The 20,273-nt window shown below is 47.3% G+C and overlaps 22 non-coding genes across 22 annotated transcripts; all 22 read right to left on the bottom strand.

The window, feature by feature from the left end:
* Positions 1-954: 954 nt before the first annotated feature.
* On the bottom strand, positions 955-1,026 carry TRNAD-GUC (transfer RNA aspartic acid (anticodon GUC)). Its single transcript has one exon. It is a non-coding gene; the product is annotated as a tRNA-Asp (tRNA).
* A 129-nt stretch (positions 1,027-1,155) lies between these two features.
* TRNAI-AAU (transfer RNA isoleucine (anticodon AAU)) lies at positions 1,156-1,229 on the bottom strand. Its single transcript has one exon. It is a non-coding gene; the product is annotated as a tRNA-Ile (tRNA).
* A 993-nt stretch (positions 1,230-2,222) lies between these two features.
* TRNAD-GUC (transfer RNA aspartic acid (anticodon GUC)) lies at positions 2,223-2,294 on the bottom strand. Its single transcript has one exon. It is a non-coding gene; the product is annotated as a tRNA-Asp (tRNA).
* A 129-nt stretch (positions 2,295-2,423) lies between these two features.
* On the bottom strand, positions 2,424-2,497 carry TRNAI-AAU (transfer RNA isoleucine (anticodon AAU)). Its single transcript has one exon. It is a non-coding gene; the product is annotated as a tRNA-Ile (tRNA).
* Positions 2,498-3,707: 1,210 nt separating this feature from the next.
* Positions 3,708-3,779, bottom strand: TRNAD-GUC (transfer RNA aspartic acid (anticodon GUC)). The gene has a single exon. It is a non-coding gene; the product is annotated as a tRNA-Asp (tRNA).
* Positions 3,780-5,393: 1,614 nt separating this feature from the next.
* TRNAI-AAU (transfer RNA isoleucine (anticodon AAU)) lies at positions 5,394-5,467 on the bottom strand. The gene has a single exon. It is a non-coding gene; the product is annotated as a tRNA-Ile (tRNA).
* Positions 5,468-6,185: 718 nt separating this feature from the next.
* Positions 6,186-6,257, bottom strand: TRNAD-GUC (transfer RNA aspartic acid (anticodon GUC)). Its single transcript has one exon. It is a non-coding gene; the product is annotated as a tRNA-Asp (tRNA).
* Positions 6,258-6,386: 129 nt separating this feature from the next.
* On the bottom strand, positions 6,387-6,460 carry TRNAI-AAU (transfer RNA isoleucine (anticodon AAU)). The gene has a single exon. It is a non-coding gene; the product is annotated as a tRNA-Ile (tRNA).
* Positions 6,461-7,178: 718 nt separating this feature from the next.
* On the bottom strand, positions 7,179-7,250 carry TRNAD-GUC (transfer RNA aspartic acid (anticodon GUC)). The gene has a single exon. It is a non-coding gene; the product is annotated as a tRNA-Asp (tRNA).
* A 129-nt stretch (positions 7,251-7,379) lies between these two features.
* TRNAI-AAU (transfer RNA isoleucine (anticodon AAU)) lies at positions 7,380-7,453 on the bottom strand. Its single transcript has one exon. It is a non-coding gene; the product is annotated as a tRNA-Ile (tRNA).
* A 1,002-nt stretch (positions 7,454-8,455) lies between these two features.
* Positions 8,456-8,527, bottom strand: TRNAD-GUC (transfer RNA aspartic acid (anticodon GUC)). Its single transcript has one exon. It is a non-coding gene; the product is annotated as a tRNA-Asp (tRNA).
* A 129-nt stretch (positions 8,528-8,656) lies between these two features.
* TRNAI-AAU (transfer RNA isoleucine (anticodon AAU)) lies at positions 8,657-8,730 on the bottom strand. The gene has a single exon. It is a non-coding gene; the product is annotated as a tRNA-Ile (tRNA).
* A 1,210-nt stretch (positions 8,731-9,940) lies between these two features.
* On the bottom strand, positions 9,941-10,012 carry TRNAD-GUC (transfer RNA aspartic acid (anticodon GUC)). Its single transcript has one exon. It is a non-coding gene; the product is annotated as a tRNA-Asp (tRNA).
* Positions 10,013-10,141: 129 nt separating this feature from the next.
* On the bottom strand, positions 10,142-10,215 carry TRNAI-AAU (transfer RNA isoleucine (anticodon AAU)). The gene has a single exon. It is a non-coding gene; the product is annotated as a tRNA-Ile (tRNA).
* A 1,210-nt stretch (positions 10,216-11,425) lies between these two features.
* Positions 11,426-11,497, bottom strand: TRNAD-GUC (transfer RNA aspartic acid (anticodon GUC)). Its single transcript has one exon. It is a non-coding gene; the product is annotated as a tRNA-Asp (tRNA).
* Positions 11,498-11,626: 129 nt separating this feature from the next.
* TRNAI-AAU (transfer RNA isoleucine (anticodon AAU)) lies at positions 11,627-11,700 on the bottom strand. Its single transcript has one exon. It is a non-coding gene; the product is annotated as a tRNA-Ile (tRNA).
* A 2,544-nt stretch (positions 11,701-14,244) lies between these two features.
* On the bottom strand, positions 14,245-14,316 carry TRNAD-GUC (transfer RNA aspartic acid (anticodon GUC)). The gene has a single exon. It is a non-coding gene; the product is annotated as a tRNA-Asp (tRNA).
* A 129-nt stretch (positions 14,317-14,445) lies between these two features.
* TRNAI-AAU (transfer RNA isoleucine (anticodon AAU)) lies at positions 14,446-14,519 on the bottom strand. The gene has a single exon. It is a non-coding gene; the product is annotated as a tRNA-Ile (tRNA).
* A 2,533-nt stretch (positions 14,520-17,052) lies between these two features.
* TRNAD-GUC (transfer RNA aspartic acid (anticodon GUC)) lies at positions 17,053-17,124 on the bottom strand. Its single transcript has one exon. It is a non-coding gene; the product is annotated as a tRNA-Asp (tRNA).
* Positions 17,125-17,253: 129 nt separating this feature from the next.
* Positions 17,254-17,327, bottom strand: TRNAI-AAU (transfer RNA isoleucine (anticodon AAU)). The gene has a single exon. It is a non-coding gene; the product is annotated as a tRNA-Ile (tRNA).
* Positions 17,328-18,537: 1,210 nt separating this feature from the next.
* TRNAD-GUC (transfer RNA aspartic acid (anticodon GUC)) lies at positions 18,538-18,609 on the bottom strand. The gene has a single exon. It is a non-coding gene; the product is annotated as a tRNA-Asp (tRNA).
* A 129-nt stretch (positions 18,610-18,738) lies between these two features.
* Positions 18,739-18,812, bottom strand: TRNAI-AAU (transfer RNA isoleucine (anticodon AAU)). The gene has a single exon. It is a non-coding gene; the product is annotated as a tRNA-Ile (tRNA).
* Positions 18,813-20,273: the final 1,461 nt, after the last annotated feature.

Below are 20,273 nucleotides of genomic sequence, written 5' to 3'. Positions count from 1 at the left end.
TAAGGAAACTGAGGTAGGATAAGTGTGGGTTCTCTCGGTGCAACGACTTAATGGCTTCTTTTTTTGTAGATCTCTTTTTAAATTTCCATCTTTATTTCCATGGAGTCTCTGGAGACTTAAGACTTTGGTTTCTTTCTACCTTTAAGGTTCCTTACGCTCCCTCTAGGATTTTACCTCCTTTTTCCTTAGTTTTCTAACTCATGACTTTGGGAAAAAGGGTCCCAGGTGACAAAATCAGTCGCTGAACGTCTACGTTATGTTCTGCTGCAAACTAAAGTCAGGAATCCATTAAATAAGGCTCTGTCCGTGGGCATCTCCCGTACGGAAGTTTGTTTCCCCTGGCCAATCTCAGCGGGCTCCTTTCGGCATGTGGTTTCGGCCTATTCGCTCCATGGATTGGGGATATCTACAGAGTTTTTCAGCTTAAACCTTCAGGAAACTAAGGTAGGATAAGTGTGGGTTCTCTCTGTGCAACGACTTAATGGCTTCTTTTTTTGTAGATCTCTTTTTAAAATTCCATCTTTATTTCCATGGAGACTCATGACTTTGGGAAAAAGGGTCCCAGGTGACAAAATCAGTCGCTGAACGTCTACGTTATGCTCTGCTGCAAACTAATGTCAGGAATCCATTAAATAAGGCTCTGTCCGTGGGCATCTCCCGTACGGACGTTTGTTTCCCCTGGCCAATCTCAGCGGGCTCCTTTCGGCATGTGGTTTCGGCCTATTCGCTCCATGGATTGGGGATATCTACAGAGTTTTTCAGCTTAAACCTTCAGGAAACTGAGATAGGATAAGTGTGGGTTCTCTCTGTGCAACGACTTAATGGCTTCTTTTTTTGTAGATCTCTTTTTAAAATTCCATCTTTATTTCCATGGAGTCTCTGGAGACTCTGGAGACTTAAGACTTTGGATTCCTTTTTCCTGAGTTTTCTTTGGTGCATAAAGAAAACAATTGCCTCCCCGTCGGGGAATCGAACCCCGGTCTCCCGCGTGACAGGCGGGGATACTCACCACTATACTAACGAGGAATGGGTATGGTGCTTGCCATCACGGTAACCTGCTTAAATGAAGACAGCAGCAATTTCCACCCACCAGATCTAGGCAGTAGGGAGAAAAAGGAGTTTGAGACTGGTACGGTCAAAAAAGAGGAGACGGACTGGCCCGTACGGGGATCGAACCCGCGACCTTGGCGTTATTAGCACCACGCTCTAACCAGCTGAGCTAACCGGCCATGTTGCGCATGTCGGCTGCCCCGGCCGACACCAGTGGGGATCTCACATGTGTCCCAGTCCTTAGAATAGGTACTGATAGCAGTGTGGAGTAAGGGAAGGGTGTCTCTTTCTCTGTCCTTGTCAGAGGCGACATCACGAGTGCTAGGGCTGACTGTGAACTGGGAACTGTATTCGAAACTTTATTCCACAAGAGAAGGAATCAGAAAGTATAGGAAATAACACGGCACCTGGAAGAGTTTGCAATCTAAAAGCCATAGGCCTTAGGCATGGGCTACACGGGGCCTTGTTGTAGCGCCAGTGATTGAGGGAAAGCTGCAGTCCGCATTTCAGCTGCAACTAACTCATGACTTTGGGCAAACGGGTCCCAGGTGACGAAATCAGTCGCTGACCGTCTACTGAGGTAGGATAAGTGTGGGTTCTCTCGGTGCAACAACCTAATGGCTTCTTTTTTTGTAGATCTCTTTTTAAATTTCCATCTTTATTTCCATGGAGTCTCTGGAGACTTAAGACTTTGGTTTCTTTCTACCTTTAAGGTTCCTTACGCTCCCTCTAGGATTTTACCTCCTTTTTCCTTAGTTTTCTAACTCATGACTTTGGGAAAAAGGGTCCCAGGTGACAAAATCAGTCGCTGAACGTCTACGTTATGCTCTGCTGCAAACTAATGTCAGGAATCCATTAAATAAGGCTCTGTCCGTGGGCATCTCCCGTACGGACGTTTGTTTCCCCTGGCCAATCTCAGCGGGCTCCTTTCGGCATGTGGTTTCGGCCTATTCGCTCCATGGATTGGGGATATCTACAGAGTTTTTCAGCTTAAACCTTCAGGAAACTGAGGTAGGATAAGTGTGGGTTCTCTCTGTGCAACGACTTAATGGCTTCTTTTTTTGTAGATCTCTTTTTAAAATTCCATCTTTATTTCCATGGAGACTCTGGAGACTTAAGACTTTGGATTCCTTTTTCCTGAGTTTTCTTTGGTGCACAAAGAAAATAATTGCCTCCCCGTCGGGGAATCGAACCCCGGTCTCCCGCGTGACAGGCGGGGATACTCACCACTATACTAACGAGGAATGGGTATGGTGCTTGCCATCACGGTAACCTGCTTAAATGAAGACAGCAGCAATTTCCACCCACCAGATCTAGGCAGTAGGGAGAAAAAGGAGTTTGAGACTGGTACGGTCAAAAAAGAGGAGACGGACTGGCCCGTACGGGGATCGAACCCGCGACCTTGGCGTTATTAGCACCACGCTCTAACCAGCTGAGCTAACCGGCCAAGTTGCGCATGTCGGCTGCCCCGGCCGACACCAGTGGGGATCTCACATGTGTCCCAGTCCTTAGAATAGGTACTGATAGCAGTGTGGAGAAAGGGAAGGGTGTCTCTTTCTCTGTCCTTGTCAGAGGCGACATCACGAGTGCTAGGGCTGACTGTGAACTGGGAACTGTATTCGAAACTTTATTCCACAAGAGAAGGAATCAGAAAGTATAGGAAATAACACGGCACCTGGAAGAGTTTGCAATCTAAAAGCCATAGGCCTTAGGCATGGGCTACACGGCGCCTTGTTGTAGCGCCAGTGATTGAGGGAAAGCTAGAGTCCGCATTTCAGCTGCAACTAACTCATGACTTTGGGCAAACGGGTCCCAGGTGACGAAATCAGTCGCTGACCGTCTACTTTACAAGTTATTGACTCTGGTATATGCTGTGCTGCAAACTAATGTCAGGAATCCATTGGATAAGGCTCTGGCCGTGGGCATCTCCCGTACGGACGTTTGTTTCCCCTGGCCAATCTCAGCGGGCTCCTTTCGGCATGTGGTTTCGGCCTATTCGCTCCATGGATTGGGGATATCTACAGAGTTTTTCAGCTTAAACCTTAAGGAAACTGAGGTAGGATAAGTGTGGGTTCTCTCTGTGCAACAACTTAATGGCTTCTTTTTTTGTAGATCTCTTTTTAAAATTCCATCTTTATTTCCATGGAGACTCTGGAGACTTAAGACTTTGGTTTCTTTCTACCTTTAAGGTTCCTTACGCTCCCTCTAGGATTTTACCTCCTTTTTCCTTAGTTTTCTAACTCATGACTTTGGGAAAAAGGATCCCAGGTGACAAAATCAGTCGCTGAACGTCTACGTTATGCTCTGCTGCAAACTAATGTCAGGAATCCATTAAATAAGGCTCTGTCCGTGGGCATCTCCCGTACGGACGTTTGTTTCCCCTGGCCAATCTCAGCGGGCTCCTTTCGGCATGTGGTTTCGGCCTATTCGCTCCATGAATTGGGGATATCTACAGAGTTTTTCAGCTTAAACCTTCAGGAAACTGAGGTAGGATAAGTGTGGGTTCTCTCTGTGCTACGACTTAATGGCTTCTTTTTTTGTAGATCTCTTTTTAAAATTCCATCTTTATTTCCATGGAGACTCTGGAGATTCTGGAGACTTAAGACTTTGGATTCCTTTTTCCTGAGTTTTCTTTGGTGCACAAAGAAAACAATTGCCTCCCCGTCGGGGAATCGAACCCCGGTCTCCCGCGTGACAGGCGGGGATACTCACCACTATACTAACGAGGAATGGGTATGGTGCTTGCCATCACGGTAACCTGCTTAAATGAAGACAGCAGCAATTTCCACCCACCAGATCTAGGCAGTAGGGAGAGAAAGGAGTTTGAGACTGGTACGGTCAAAAAAGAGGAGACGGACTGGCCCGTACGGGGATCGAACACGCGACCTTGGCGTTATTAGCACCACGCTCTAACCAGCTGAGCTAACCGGCCATGTTGCGCATGGTGGCTGCCCCGGCCGACACCAGTGGGGATCTCACATGTGTCCCAGTCCTTAGAATAGGTACTGATAGCAGTGTGGAGAAAGGGAAGGGTGTCTCTTTCTCTGTCCTTGTCAGAGGCGACATCACGAGTGCTAGGGCTGACTGTGAACTGGGAACTGTATTCGAAACTTTATTCCACAAGAGAAGGAATCAGAAAGTATAGGAAATAACACGGCACCTGGAAGAGTTTGCAATCTAAAAGCCATAGGCCTTAGGCATGGGCTACACGGGGCCTTGTTGTAGCGCCAGTGATTGAGGGAAAGCTGCAGTCCGCATTTCAGCTGCAACTAACTCATGACTTTGGGCAAACGGGTCCCAGGTGACGAAATCAGTCGCTGACCGTCTACTTTACAAGTTATTGACTCTGGTATATGCTGTGCTGCAAACTAATGTCAGGAATCCATTGGATAAGGCTCTGGCCGTGGGCATCTCCCGTACGGACGTTTGTTTCCCCTGGCCAATCTCAGCGGGCTCCTTTCGGCATGTGGTTTCGGCCTATTCGCTCCATGGATTGGGGATATCTACAGAGTTTTTTTAGCTTAAACCTTAAGGAAACTGAGGTAGGATAAGTGTGGGTTCTCTCGGTGCAACAACCTAATGGCTTCTTTTTTTGTAGATCTCTTTTTAAATTTCCATCTTTATTTCCATGGAGTCTCTGGAGACTTAAGACTTTGGTTTCTTTCTACCTTTAAGGTTCCTTACGCTCCCTCTAGGATTTTACCTCCTTTTTCCTTAGTTTTCTAACTCATGACTTTGGGAAAAAGGGTCCCAGGTGACAAAATCAGTCGCTGAACGTCTACGTTATGCTCTGCTGCAAACTAATGTCAGGAATCCATTAAATAAGGCTCTGTCCGTGGGCATCTCCCGTACGGACGTTTGTTTCCCCTGGCCAATCTCAGCGGGCTCCTTTCGGCATGTGGTTTCGGCCTATTCGCTCCAGGGATTGGGGATATCTACAGAGTTTTTCAGCTTAAACCTTCAGGAAACTGAGGTAGGATAAGTGTGGGTTCTCTCTGTGCAACGACTTAATGGCTTCTTTTTTTGTAGATCTCTTTTTAAAATTCCATCTTTATTTCCATGGAGACTCTGGAGACTCTGGAGACTTAAGACTTTGGATTCCTTTTTCCTGAGTTTTCTTTGGTGCACAAAGAAAACAATTGCCTCCCCGTCGGGGAATCGAACCCGGTCTCCCGCGTGACAGGCGGGGATACTCACCACTATACTAACGAGGAATGGGTATGGTGCTTGCTATCACGGTAACCTGCTTAAATGAAGACAGCAGCAATTTCCACCCACCAGATCTAGGCAGTAGGGAGAAAAAGGAGTTTGAGACTGGTACGGTCAAAAAAGAGGAGACGGACTGGCCCGTACGGGGATCGAACCCGCGACCTTGGCGTTATTAGCACCACGCTCTAACCAGCTGAGCTAACCGGCCATGTTGCGCATGTCGGCTGCCCCGGCCGACACCAGTGGGGATCTCACATGTGTCCCAGTCCTTAGAATAGGTACTGATAGCAGTACCTAGAGGTACTTAAACCTTAAGGAAACTGAGGTAGGATAAGTGTGGGTTCTCTCGGTGCAACAACTTAATGGCTTCTTTTTTTGTAGATCTCTTTTTAAATTTCCATCTTTATTTCCATGGAGTCTCTGGAGACTTAAGACTTTGGTTTCTTTCTACCTTTAAGGTTCCTTACGCTCCCTCTAGGATTTTACCTCCTTTTTCCTTAGTTTTCTAACTCATGACTTTGGGAAAAAGGGTCCCAGGTGACAAAATCAGTCGCTGAACGTCTACGTTATGCTCTGCTGCAAACTAATGTCAGGAATCCATTAAATAAGGCTCTGTCCGTGGGCATCTCCCGTACGGACGTTTGTTTCCCCTGGCCAATCTCAGCGGGCTCCTTTCGGCATGTGGTTTCGGCCTATTCGCTCCATGGATTGGGGATATCTACAGAGTTTTTCAGCTTAAACCTTCAGGAAACTGAGATAGGATAAGTGTGGGTTCTCTCTGTGCAACGACTTAATGGCTTCTTTTTTTGTAGATCTCTTTTTAAAATTCCATCTTTATTTCCATGGAGTCTCTGGAGACTCTGGAGACTTAAGACTTTGGATTCCTTTTTCCTGAGTTTTCTTTGGTGCACAAAGAAAACAATTGCCTCCCCGTCGGGGAATCGAACCCCGGTCTCCCGCGTGACAGGCGGGGATACTCACCACTATACTAACGAGGAATGGGTATGGTGCTTGCTATCACGGTAACCTGCTTAAATGAAGACAGCAGCAATTTCCACCCACCAGATCTAGGCAGTAGGGAGAAAAAGGAGTTTGAGACTGGTACGGTCAAAAAAGAGGAGACGGACTGGCCCGTACGGGGATCGAACCCGCGACCTTGGCGTTATTAGCACCACGCTCTAACCAGCTGAGCTAACCGGCCATGTTGCGCATGTCGGCTGCCCCGGCCGACACCAGTGGGGATCTCACATGTGTCCCAGTCCTTAGAATAGGTACTGATAGCAGTACCTAGAGGTACTTAAACCTTAAGGAAACTGAGGTAGGATAAGTGTGGGTTCTCTCGGTGCAACAACTTAATGGCTTCTTTTTTTGTAGATCTCTTTTTAAATTTCCATCTTTATTTCCATGGAGTCTCTGGAGACTTAAGACTTTGGTTTCTTTCTACCTTTAAGGTTCCTTACGCTCCCTCTAGGATTTTACCTCCTTTTTCCTTAGTTTTCTAACTCATGACTTTGGGAAAAAGGGTCCCAGGTGACAAAATCAGTCGCTGAACGTCTACGTTATGCTCTGCTGCAAACTAATGTCAGGAATCCATTAAATAAGGCTCTGTCCGTGGGCATCTCCCGTACGGACGTTTGTTTCCCCTGGCCAATCTCAGCGGGCTCCTTTCGGCATGTGGTTTCGGCCTATTCGCTCCATGGATTGGGGATATCTACAGAGTTTTTCAGCTTAAACCTTCAGGAAACTGAGATAGGATAAGTGTGGGTTCTCTCTGTGCAACGACTTAATGGCTTCTTTTTTTGTAGATCTCTTTTTAAAATTCCATTTTTATTTCCATGGAGTCTCTGGAGACTCTGGAGACTTAAGACTTTGGATTCCTTTTTCCTGAGTTTTCTTTGGTGCATAAAGAAAACAATTGCCTCCCCGTCGGGGAATCGAACCCCGGTCTCCCGCGTGACAGGCGGGGATACTCACCACTATACTAACGAGGAATGGGTATGGTGCTTGCCATCACGGTAACCTGCTTAAATGAAGACAGCAGCAATTTCCACCCACCAGATCTAGGCAGTAGGGAGAAAAAGGAGTTTGAGACTGGTACGGTCAAAAAAGAGGAGACGGACTGGCCCGTACGGGGATCGAACCCGCGACCTTGGCGTTATTAGCACCACGCTCTAACCAGCTGAGCTAACCGGCCATGTTGCGCATGTCGGCTGCCCCGGCCGACACCAGTGGGGATCTCACATGTGTCCCAGTCCTTAGAATAGGTACTGATAGCAGTGTGGAGAAAGGGAAGGGTGTCTCTTTCTCTGTCCTTGTCAGAGGCGACATCACGAGTGCTAGGGCTGACTGTGAACTGGGAACTGTATTCGAAACTTTATTCCACAAGAGAAGGAATCAGAAAGTATAGGAAATAACACGGCACCTGGAAGAGTTTGCAATCTAAAAGCCATAGGCCTTAGGCATGGGCTACACGGGGCCTTGTTGTAGCGCCAGTGATTGAGGGAAAGCTGCAGTCCGCATTTCAGCTGCAACTAACTCATGACTTTGGGCAAACGGGTCCCAGGTGACGAAATCAGTCGCTGACCGTCTACTGAGGTAGGATAAGTGTGGGTTCTCTCGGTGCAACAACCTAATGGCTTCTTTTTTTGTAGATCTCTTTTTAAATTTCCATCTTTATTTCCATGGAGTCTCTGGAGACTTAAGACTTTGGTTTCTTTCTACCTTTAAGGTTCCTTACGCTCCCTCTAGGATTTTACCTCCTTTTTCCTTAGTTTTCTAACTCATGACTTTGGGAAAAAGGGTCCCAGGTGACAAAATCAGTCGCTGAACGTCTACGTTATGCTCTGCTGCAAACTAATGTCAGGAATCCATTAAATAAGGCTCTGTCCGTGGGCATCTCCCGTACGGACGTTTGTTTCCCCTGGCCAATCTCAGCGGGCTCCTTTCGGCATGTGGTTTCGGCCTATTCGCTCCATGGATTGGGGATATCTACAGAGTTTTTCAGCTTAAACCTTCAGGAAACTGAGATAGGATAAGTGTGGGTTCTCTCTGTGCAACGACTTAATGGCTTCTTTTTTTGTAGATCTCTTTTTAAAATTCCATCTTTATTTCCATGGAGTCTCTGGAGACTCTGGAGACTTAAGACTTTGGATTCCTTTTTCCTGAGTTTTCTTTGGTGCATAAAGAAAACATTTGCCTCCCCGTCGGGGAATCGAACCCCGGTCTCCCGCGTGACAGGCGGGGATACTCACCACTATACTAACGAGGAATGGGTATGGTGCTTGCCATCACGGTAACCTGCTTAAATGAAGACAGCAGCAATTTCCACCCACCAGATCTAGGCAGTAGGGAGAAAAAGGAGTTTGAGACTGGTACGGTCAAAAAAGAGGAGACGGACTGGCCCGTACGGGGATCGAACCCGCGACCTTGGCGTTATTAGCACCACGCTCTAACCAGCTGAGCTAACCGGCCATGTTGCGCATGTCGGCTGCCCCGGCCGACACCAGTGGGGATCTCACATGTGTCCCAGTCCTTAGAATAGGTACTGATAGCAGTGTGGAGAAAGGGAAGGGTGTCTCTTTCTCTGTCCTTGTCAGAGGCGACATCACGAGTGCTAGGGCTGACTGTGAACTGGGAACTGTATTCGAAACTTTATTCCACAAGAGAAGGAATCAGAAAGTATAGGAAATAACACGGCACCTGGAAGAGTTTGCAATCTAAAAGCCATAGGCCTTAGGCATGGGCTACACGGGGCCTTGTTGTAGCGCCAGTGATTGAGGGAAAGCTGCAGTCCGCATTTCAGCTGCAACTAACTCATGACTTTGGGCAAACGGGTCCCAGGTGACGAAATCAGTCGCTGACCGTCTACTTTACAAGTTATTGACTCTGGTATATGCTGTGCTGCAAACTAATGTCAGGAATCCATTGGATAAGGCTCTGGCCGTGGGCATCTCCCGTACGGACGTTTGTTTCCCCTGGCCAATCTCAGCGGGCTCCTTTCAGCATGTGGTTTCGGCCTATTCGCTCCATGGATTGGGGATATCTACAGAGTTTTTCAGCTTAAACCTTAAGGAAACTGAGGTAGGATAAGTGTGGGTTCTCTCGGTGCAACGACTTAATGGCTTCTTTTTTTGTAGATCTCTTTTTAAATTTCCATCTTTATTTCCATGGAGTCTCTGGAGACTTAAGACTTTGGTTTCTTTCTACCTTTAAGGTTCCTTACGCTCCCTCTAGGATTTTACCTCCTTTTTCCTTAGTTTTCTAACTCATGACTTTGGGAAAAAGGGTCCCAGGTGACAAAATCAGTCGCTGAACGTCTACGTTATGCTCTGCTGCAAACTAATGTCAGGAATCCATTAAATAAGGCTCTGTCCGTGGGCATCTCCCGTACGGACGTTTGTTTCCCCTGGCCAATCTCAGCGGGCTCCTTTCGGCATGTGGTTTCGGCCTATTCGCTCCATGGATTGGGGATATCTACAGAGTTTTTCAGCTTAAACCTTCAGGAAACTGAGGTAGGATAAGTGTGGGTTCTCTCTGTGCAACGACTTAATGGCTTCTTTTTTTGTAGATCTCTTTTTAAAATTCCATCTTTATTTCCATGGAGACTCTGGAGACTCTGGAGACTTAAGACTTTGGATTCCTTTTTCCTGAGTTTTCTTTGGTGCACAAAGAAAACAATTGCCTCCCCGTCGGGGAATCGAACCCCGGTCTCCCGCGTGACAGGCGGGGATACTCACCACTATACTAACGAGGAATGGGTATGGTGCTTGCCATCACGGTAACCTGCTTAAATGAAGACAGCAGCAATTTCCACCCACCAGATCTAGGCAGTAGGGAGAAAAAGGAGTTTGAGACTGGTACGGTCAAAAAAGAGGAGACGGACTGGCCCGTACGGGGATCGAACCCGCGACCTTGGCGTTATTAGCACCACGCTCTAACCAGCTGAGCTAACCGGCCATGTTGCGCATGTCGGCTGCCCCGGCCGACACCAGTGGGGATCTCACATGTGTCCCAGTCCTTAGAATAGGTACTGATAGCAGTGTGGAGAAAGGGAAGGGTGTCTCTTTCTCTGTCCTTGTCAGAGGCGACATCACGAGTGCTAGGGCTGACTGTGAACTGGGAACTGTATTCGAAACTTTATTCCACAAGAGAAGGAATCAGAAAGTATAGGAAATAACACGGCACCTGGAAGAGTTTGCAATCTAAAAGCCATAGGCCTTAGGCATGGGCTACACGGGGCCTTGTTGTAGCGCCAAAGATTGAGGGAAAGCTGCAGTCCGCATTTCAGCTGCAACTAACTCATGACTTTGGGCAAACGGGTCCCAGGTGACGAAATCAGTCGCTGACCGTCTACTTTACAAGTTATTGACTCTGGTATATGCTGTGCTGCAAACTAATGTCAGGAATCCATTGGATAAGGCTCTGGCCGTGGGCATCTCCCGTACGGACGTTTGTTTCCCCTGGCCAATCTCAGCGGGCTCCTTTCAGCATGTGGTTTCGGCCTATTCGCTCCATGGATTGGGGATATCTACAGAGTTTTTCAGCTTAAACCTTAAGGAAACTGAGGTAGGATAAGTGTGGGTTCTCTCGGTGCAACGACTTAATGGCTTCTTTTTTTGTAGATCTCTTTTTAAATTTCCATCTTTATTTCCATGGAGTCTCTGGAGACTTAAGACTTTGGTTTCTTTCTACCTTTAAGGTTCCTTACGCTCCCTCTAGGATTTTACCTCCTTTTTCCTTAGTTTTCTAACTCATGACTTTGGGAAAAAGGGTCCCAGGTGACAAAATCAGTCGCTGAACGTCTACGTTATGCTCTGCTGCAAACTAATGTCAGGAATCCATTAAATAAGGCTCTGTCCGTGGGCATCTCCCGTACGGACGTTTGTTTCCCCTGGCCAATCTCAGCGGGCTCCTTTCGGCATGTGGTTTCGGCCTATTCGCTCCATGGATTGGGGATATCTACAGAGTTTTTCAGCTTAAACCTTCAGGAAACTGAGGTAGGATAAGTGTGGGTTCTCTCTGTGCAACGACTTAATGGCTTCTTTTTTTGTAGATCTCTTTTTAAAATTCCATCTTTATTTCCATGGAGACTCTGGAGACTCTGGAGACTTAAGACTTTGGATTCCTTTTTCCTGAGTTTTCTTTGGTGCACAAAGAAAACAATTGCCTCCCCGTCGGGGAATCGAACCCCGGTCTCCCGCGTGACAGGCGGGGATACTCACCACTATACTAACGAGGAATGGGTATGGTGCTTGCCATCACGGTAACCTGCTTAAATGAAGACAGCAGCAATTTCCACCCACCAGATCTAGGCAGTAGGGAGAAAAAGGAGTTTGAGACTGGTACGGTCAAAAAAGAGGAGACGGACTGGCCCGTACGGGGATCGAACCCGCGACCTTGGCGTTATTAGCACCACGCTCTAACCAGCTGAGCTAACCGGCCATGTTGCGCATGTCGGCTGCCCCGGCCGACACCAGTGGGGATCTCACATGTGTCCCAGTCCTTAGAATAGGTACTGATAGCAGTGTGGAGAAAGGGAAGGGTGTCTCTTTCTCTGTCCTTGTCAGAGGCGACATCACGAGTGCTAGGGCTGACTGTGAACTGGGAACTGTATTCGAAACTTTATTCCACAAGAGAAGGAATCAGAAAGTATAGGAAATAACACGGCACCTGGAAGAGTTTGCAATCTAAAAGCCATAGGCCTTAGGCATGGGCTACACGGGGCCTTGTTGTAGCGCCAAAGATTGAGGGAAAGCTGCAGTCCGCATTTCAGCTGCAACTAACTCATGACTTTGGGCAAACGGGTCCCAGGTGACGAAATCAGTCGCTGACCGTCTACTTTACAAGTTATTGACTCTGGTATATGCTGTGCTGCAAACTAATGTCAGGAATCCATTGGATAAGGCTCTGGCCGTGGGCATCTCCCGTACGGACGTTTGTTTCCCCTGGCCAATCTCAGCGGGCTCCTTTCGGCATGTGGTTTCGGCCTATTCGCTCCATGGATTGGGGATATCTACAGAGTTTTTCAGCTTAAACCTTAAGGAAACTGAGGTAGGATAAGTGTGGGTTCTCTCGGTGCAACAACTTAATGGCTTCTTTTTTTGTAGATCTCTTTTTAAATTTCCATCTTTATTTCCATGGAGTCTCTGGAGACTTAAGACTTTGGTTTCTTTCTACCTTTAAGGTTCCTTACGCTCCCTCTAGGATTTTACCTCCTTTTTCCTTAGTTTTCTAACTCATGACTTTGGGAAAAAGGGTCCCAGGTGACAAAATCAGTCGCTGAACGTCTACGTTATGCTCTGCTGCAAACTAATGTCAGGAATCCATTAAATAAGGCTCTGTCCGTGGGCATCTCCCGTACGGACGTTTGTTTCCCCTGGCCAATCTCAGCGGGCTCCTTTCGGCATGTGGTTTCGGCCTATTCGCTCCATGGATTGGGGATATCTACAGAGTTTTTCAGCTTAAACCTTCAGGAAACTGAGGTAGGATAAGTGTGGGTTCTCTCTGTGCAACGACTTAATGGCTTCTTTTTTTGTAGATCTCTTTTTAAAATTCCATCTTTATTTCCATGGAGACTCATGACTTTGGGAAAAAGGGTGCCAGGTGACAAAATCAGTCGCTGAACGTCTACGTTATGCTCTGCTGCAAACTAATGTCAGGAATCCATTAAATAAGGCTCTGTCCGTGGGCATCTCCCGTACGGACGTTTGTTTCCCCTGGCCAATCTCAGCGGGCTCCTTTCGGCATGTGGTTTCGGCCTATTCGCTCCATGGATTGGGGATATCTACAGAGTTTTTCAGCTTAAACCTTCAGGAAACTGAGGTAGGATAAGTGTGGGTTCTCTCTGTGCAACGACTTAATGGCTTCTTTTTTTGTAGATCTCTTTTTAAAATTCCATCTTTATTTCCATGGAGACTCTGGAGACTCTGGAGACTTAAGACTTTGGATTCCTTTTTCCTGAGTTTTCTTTGGTGCACAAAGAAAACAATTGCCTCCCCGTCGGGGAATCGAACCCCAGTCTCCCGCGTGACAGGCGGGGATACTCACCACTATACTAATGAGGAATGGGTATGGTGCTTGCCATCACGGTAACCTGCTTAAATGAAGACAGCAGCAATTTCCACCCACCAGATCTAGGCAGTAGGGAGAAAAAGGAGTTTGAGACTGGTACGGTCAAAAAAGAGGAGACGGACTGGCCCGTACGGGGATCGAACCCGCAACCTTGGCGTTATTAGCACCACGCTCTAACCAGCTGAGCTAACCGACCATGTTGCGCATGTTGGCTGCCCCGGCCGACACCAGTAGGGATCTCACATGTGTCCCAGTCCTTAGAATAGGTACTGATAGCAGTACCTATAGGTACTTAAACCTTAAGGAAACTGAGGTAGGATAAGTGTGGGTTCTCTCGGTGCAACGACTTAATGGCTTCTTTTTTTGTAGATCTCTTTTTAAATTTCCATCTTTATTTCCATGGAGTCTCTGGAGACTTAAGACTTTGGTTTCTTTCTACCTTTAAGGTTCCTGACGCTCTCTCTAGGATTTTACCTCCTTTTTCCTTAGTTTTCTAACTCATGACTTTGGGAAAACGGGTCCCAGGTGACAAAATCAGTCGCTGAACGTCTACGTTATGCTCTTTCTTCAAACTAATGTCAGGAATCCATTAAATAAGGCTCTGTCCGTGGGCATCTCCCGTACGGACGTTTGTTTCCCCTGGCCAATCTCAGCGGGTTCCTTTCGGCATGTGGTTTCGGCCTATTCGCTCCATGGATTGGGGATATCTACAGAGTTTTTCAGCTTAAACCTTCAGGAAACTGAGGTAGGATAAGTGTGGGTTCTCTCTGTGCAACGACTTAATGGCTTCTTTTTTTGTAGATCTCTTTTTAAAATTCCATCTTTATTTCCATGGAGACTCTGGAGACTCTGGAGACTTAAGACTTTGGATTCCTTTTTCCTGAGTTTTCTTTGGTGCACAAAGAAAACAATTGCCTCCCCGTCGGGGAATCGAACCCCGGTCTCCCGCGTGACAGGCGGGGATACTCACCACTATACTAACGAGGAATGGGTATGGTGCTTGCCATCACGGTAACCTGCTTAAATGAAGACAGCAGCAATTTCCACCCACCAGATCTAGGCAGTAGGGAGAAAAAGGAGTTTGAGACTGGTACGGTCAAAAAAGAGGAGACGGACTGGCCCGTACGGGGATCGAACCCGCGACCTTGGCGTTATTAGCACCACGCTCTAACCAGCTGAGCTAACCGGCCATGTTGCGCATGTCGGCTGCCCCGGCCGACACCAGTGGGGATCTCACATGTGTCCCAGTCCTTAGAATAGGTACTGATAGCAGTGTGGAGAAAGGGAAGGGTGTCTCTTTCTCTGTCCTTGTCAGAGGCGACATCACGAGTGCTAGGGCTGACTGTGAACTGGGAACTGTATTCGAAACTTTATTCCACAAGAGAAGGAATCAGAAAGTATAGGAAATAACACGGCACCTGGAAGAGTTTGCAATCTAAAAGCCATAGGCCTTAGGCATGGGCTACACGGGGCCTTGTTGTAGCGCCAGTGATTGAGGGAAAGCTGCAGTCCGCATTTCAGCTGCAACTAACTCATGACTTTGGGCAAACGGTCCCAGGTGACGAAATCAGTCGCTGACCGTCTACTTTACAAGTTATTGACTCTGGTATATGCTGTGCTGCAAACTAATGTCAGGAATCCATTGGATAAGGCTCTGGCCGTGGGCATCTCCCGTACGGACGTTTGTTTCCCCTGGCCAATCTCAGCGGGCTCCTTTCAGCATGTGGTTTCGGCCTATTCGCTCCATGGATTGGGGATATCTACAGAGTTTTTCAGCTTAAACCTTAAGGAAACTGAGGTAGGATAAGTGTGGGTTCTCTCGGTGCAACGACTTAATGGCTTCTTTTTTTGTAGATCTCTTTTTAAATTTCCATCTTTATTTCCATGGAGTCTCTGGAGACTTAAGACTTTGGTTTCTTTCTACCTTTAAGGTTCCTTACGCTCCCTCTAGGATTTTACCTCCTTTTTCCTTAGTTTTCTAACTCATGACTTTGGGAAAAAGGGTCCCAGGTGACAAAATCAGTCGCTGAACGTCTACGTTATGCTCTGCTGCAAACTAATGTCAGGAATCCATTAAATAAGGCTCTGTCCGTGGGCATCTCCCGTACGGACGTTTGTTTCCCCTGGCCAATCTCAGCGGGCTCCTTTCGGCATGTGGTTTCGGCCTATTCGCTCCATGGATTGGGGATATCTACAGAGTTTTTCAGCTTAAACCTTCAGGAAACTGAGGTAGGATAAGTGTGGGTTCTCTCTGTGCAACGACTTAATGGCTTCTTTTTTTGTAGATCTCTTTTTAAAATTCCATCTTTATTTCCATGGAGACTCTGGAGACTCTGGAGACTTAAGACTTTGGATTCCTTTTTCCTGAGTTTTCTTTGGTGCACAAAGAAAACAATTGCCTCCCTGTCGGGGAATCGAACCCCGGTCTCCCGCGTGACAGGCGGGGATACTCACCACTATACTAACGAGGAATGGGTATGGTGCTTGCCATCACGGTAACCTGCTTAAATGAAGACAGCAGCAATTTCCACCCACCAGATCTAGGCAGTAGGGAGAAAAAGGAGTTTGAGACTGGTACGGTCAAAAAAGAGGAGACGGACTGGCCCATACGGGGATCGAACCCGCGACCTTGGCGTTATTAGCACCACGCTCTAACCAGCTGAGCTAACCGACCATGTTGCGCATGTTGGCTGCCCCGGCCGACACCAGTGGGGATCTCACATGTGTCCCAGTCCTTAGAATAGGTACTGATAGCAGTACCTATAGGTACTTAAACCTTAAGGAAACTGAGGTAGGATAAGTGTGGGTTCTCTCGGTGCAACGACTTAATGGCTTCTTTTTTTGTAGATCTCTTTTTAAATTTCCATCTTTATTTCCATGGAGTCTCTGGAGACTTAAGACTTTGGTTTCTTTCTACCTTTAAGGTTCCTTACGCTCCCTCTAGGATTTTACCTCCTTTTTCCTTAGTTTTCTAACTCATGACTTTGGGAAAAAGGGTCCCAGGTGACAAAATCAGTCGCTGAACGTCTACGTTATGTTCTGCTGCAAACTAAAGTCAGGAATCCATTAAATAAGGCTCTGTCCGTGGGCATCTCCCGTACGGAAGTTTGTTTCCCCTGGCCAATCTCAGCGGGCTCCTTTCGGCATGTGGTTTCGGCCTATTCGCTCCATGGATTGGGGATATCTACAGAGTTTTTCAGCTTAAACCTTCAGGAAACTAAGGTAGGATAAGTGTGGGTTCTCTCTGTGCAACGACTTAATGGCTTCTTTTTTTGTAGATCTCTTTTTAAAATTCCATCTTTATTTCCATGGAGACTCATGACTTTGGGAAAAAGGGTCCCAGGTGACAAAATCAGTCGCTGAACGTCTACGTTATGCTCTGCTGCAAACTAATGTCAGGAATCCATTAAATAAGGCTCTGTCCGTGGGCATCTCCCGTACGGACGTTTGTTTCCCCTGGCCAATCTCAGCGGGCTCCTTTCGGCATGTGGTTTCGGCCTATTCGCTCCATGGATTGGGGATATCTACAGAGTTTTTCAGCTTAAACCTTCAGGAAACTGAGGTAGGATAAGTGTGGGTTCTCTCTGTGCAACGACTTAATGGCTTCTTTTTTTGTAGATCTCTTTTTAAAATTCCATCTTTATTTCCATGGAGACTCTGGAGACTTAAGACTTTGGATTCCTTTTTCCTGAGTTTTCTTTGGTGCACAAAGAAAATAATTGCCTCCCCGTCGGGGAATCGAACCCCGGTCTCCCGCGTGACAGGCGGGGATACTCACCACTATACTAACGAGGAATAGGTATGGTGCTTGCCATCACGGTAACCTGCTTAAATGAAGACAGCAGCAATTTCCACCCACCAGATCTAGGCAGTAGGGAGAAAAAGGAGTTTGAGACTGGTACGGTCAAAAAAGAGGAGACGGACTGGCCCGTACGGGGATCGAACCCGCGACCTTGGCGTTATTAGCACCACGCTCTAACCAGCTGAGCTAACCGGCCAAGTTGCGCATGTCGGCTGCCCCGGCCGACACCAGTGGGGATCTCACATGTGTCCCAGTCCTTAGAATAGGTACTGATAGCAGTGTGGAGAAAGGGAAGGGTGTCTCTTTCTCTGTCCTTGTCAGAGGCGACATCACGAGTGCTAGGGCTGACTGTGAACTGGGAACTGTATTCGAAACTTTATTCCACAAGAGAAGGAATCAGAAAGTATAGGAAATAACACGGCACCTGGAAGAGTTTGCAATCTAAAAGCCATAGGCCTTAGGCATGGGCTACACGGGGCCTTGTTGTAGCGCCAGTGATTGAGGGAAAGCTAGAGTCCGCATTTCAGCTGCAACTAACTCATGACTTTGGGCAAACGGGTCCCAGGTGACGAAATCAGTCGCTGACCGTCTACTTTACAAGTTATTGACTCTGGTATATGCTGTGCTGCAAACTAATGTCAGGAATCCATTGGATAAGGCTCTGGCCGTGGGCATCTCCCGTACGGACGTTTGTTTCCCCTGGCCAATCTCAGCGGGCTCCTTTCGGCATGTGGTTTCGGCCTATTCGCTCCATGGATTGGGGATATCTACAGAGTTTTTCAGCTTAAACCTTAAGGAAACTGAGGTAGGATAAGTGTGGGTTCTCTCTGTGCAACAACTTAATGGCTTCTTTTTTTGTAGATCTCTTTTTAAAATTCCATCTTTATTTCCATGGAGACTCTGGAGACTTAAGACTTTGGTTTCTTTCTACCTTTAAGGTTCCTTACGCTCCCTCTAGGATTTTACCTCCTTTTTCCTTAGTTTTCTAACTCATGACTTTGGGAAAAAGGATCCCAGGTGACAAAATCAGTCGCTGAACGTCTACGTTATGCTCTGCTGCAAACTAATGTCAGGAATCCATTAAATAAGGCTCTGTCCGTGGGCATCTCCCGTACGGACGTTTGTTTCCCCTGGCCAATCTCAGCGGGCTCCTTTCGGCATGTGGTTTCGGCCTATTCGCTCCATGGATTGGGGATATCTACAGAGTTTTTCAGCTTAAACCTTCAGGAAACTGAGGTAGGATAAGTGTGGGTTCTCTCTGTGCTACGACTTAATGGCTTCTTTTTTTGTAGATCTCTTTTTAAAATTCCATCTTTATTTCCATAGAGACTCTGGAGATTCTGGAGACTTAAGACTTTGGATTCCTTTTTCCTGAGTTTTCTTTGGTGCACAAAGAAAACAATTGCCTCCCCGTCGGGGAATCGAACCCCGGTCTCCCGCGTGACAGGCGGGGATACTCACCACTATACTAACGAGGAATGGGTATGGTGCTTGCCATCACGGTAACCTGCTTAAATGAAGACAGCAGCAATTTCCACCCACCAGATCTAGGCAGTAGGGAGAAAAAGGAGTTTGAGACTGGTACGGTCAAAAAAGAGGAGACGGACTGGCCCGTACGGGGATCGAACCCGCGACCTTGGCGTTATTAGCACCACGCTCTAACCAGCTGAGCTAACCGGCCATGTTGCGCATGTCGGCTGCCCCGGCCGACACCAGTGGGGATCTCACATGTGTCCCAGTCCTTAGAATAGGTACTGATAGCAGTGTGGAGAAAGGGAAGGGTGTCTCTTTCTCTGTCCTTGTCAGAGGCGACATCACGAGTGCTAGGGCTGACTGTGAACTGGGAACTGTATTCGAAACTTTATTCCACAAGAGAAGGAATCAGAAAGTATAGGAAATAACACGGCACCTGGAAGAGTTTGCAATCTAAAAGCCATAGGCCTTAGGCATGGGCTACACGGGGCCTTGTTGTAGCGCCAGTGATTGAGGGAAAGCTGCAGTCCGCATTTCAGCTGCAACTAACTCATGACTTTGGGCAAACGGTCCCAGGTGACGAAATCAGTCGCTGACCGTCTACTTTACAAGTTATTGACTCTGGTATATGCTGTGCTGCAAACTAATGTCAGGAATCCATTGGATAAGGCTCTGGCCGTGGGCATCTCCCGTACGGACGTTTGTTTCCCCTGGCCAATCTCAGCGGGCTCCTTTCAGCATGTGGTTTCGGCCTATTCGCTCCATGGATTGGGGATATCTACAGAGTTTTTCAGCTTAAACCTTAAGGAAACTGAGGTAGGATAAGTGTGGGTTCTCTCGGTGCAACGACTTAATGGCTTCTTTTTTTGTAGATCTCTTTTTAAATTTCCATCTTTATTTCCATGGAGTCTCTGGAGACTTAAGACTTTGGTTTCTTTCTACCTTTAAGGTTCCTTACGCTCCCTCTAGGATTTTACCTCCTTTTTCCTTAGTTTTCTAACTCATGACTTTGGGAAAAAGGGTCCCAGGTGACAAAATCAGTCGCTGAACGTCTACGTTATGCTCTGCTGCAAACTAATGTCAGGAATCCATTAAATAAGGCTCTGTCCGTGGGCATCTCCCGTACGGACGTTTGTTTCCCCTGGCCAATCTCAGCGGGCTCCTTTCGGCATGTGGTTTCGGCCTATTCGCTCCATGGATTGGGGATATCTACAGAGTTTTTCAGCTTAAACCTTCAGGAAACTGAGGTAGGATAAGTGTGGGTTCTCTCTGTGCAACGACTTAATGGCTTCTTTTTTTGTAGATCTCTTTTTAAAATTCCATCTTTATTTCCATGGAGACTCTGGAGACTCTGGAGACTTAAGACTTTGGATTCCTTTTTCCTGAGTTTTCTTTGGTGCACAAAGAAAACAATTGCCTCCCTGTCGGGGAATCGAACCCCGGTCTCCCGCGTGACAGGCGGGGATACTCACCACTATACTAACGAGGAATGGGTATGGTGCTTGCCATCACGGTAACCTGCTTAAATGAAGACAGCAGCAATTTCCACCCACCAGATCTAGGCAGTAGGGAGAAAAAGGAGTTTGAGACTGGTACGGTCAAAAAAGAGGAGACGGACTGGCCCATACGGGGATCGAACCCGCGACCTTGGCGTTATTAGCACCACGCT

The sequence above is a fragment of the Hyla sarda genome, unplaced genomic scaffold, assembly GCF_029499605.1.
Source record: "Hyla sarda isolate aHylSar1 unplaced genomic scaffold, aHylSar1.hap1 scaffold_205, whole genome shotgun sequence".
In the NCBI taxonomy this organism is placed as follows: Eukaryota; Metazoa; Chordata; class Amphibia; order Anura; family Hylidae; genus Hyla; species Hyla sarda.
This window is presented reverse-complemented; position numbering and strand designations above follow the sequence as displayed.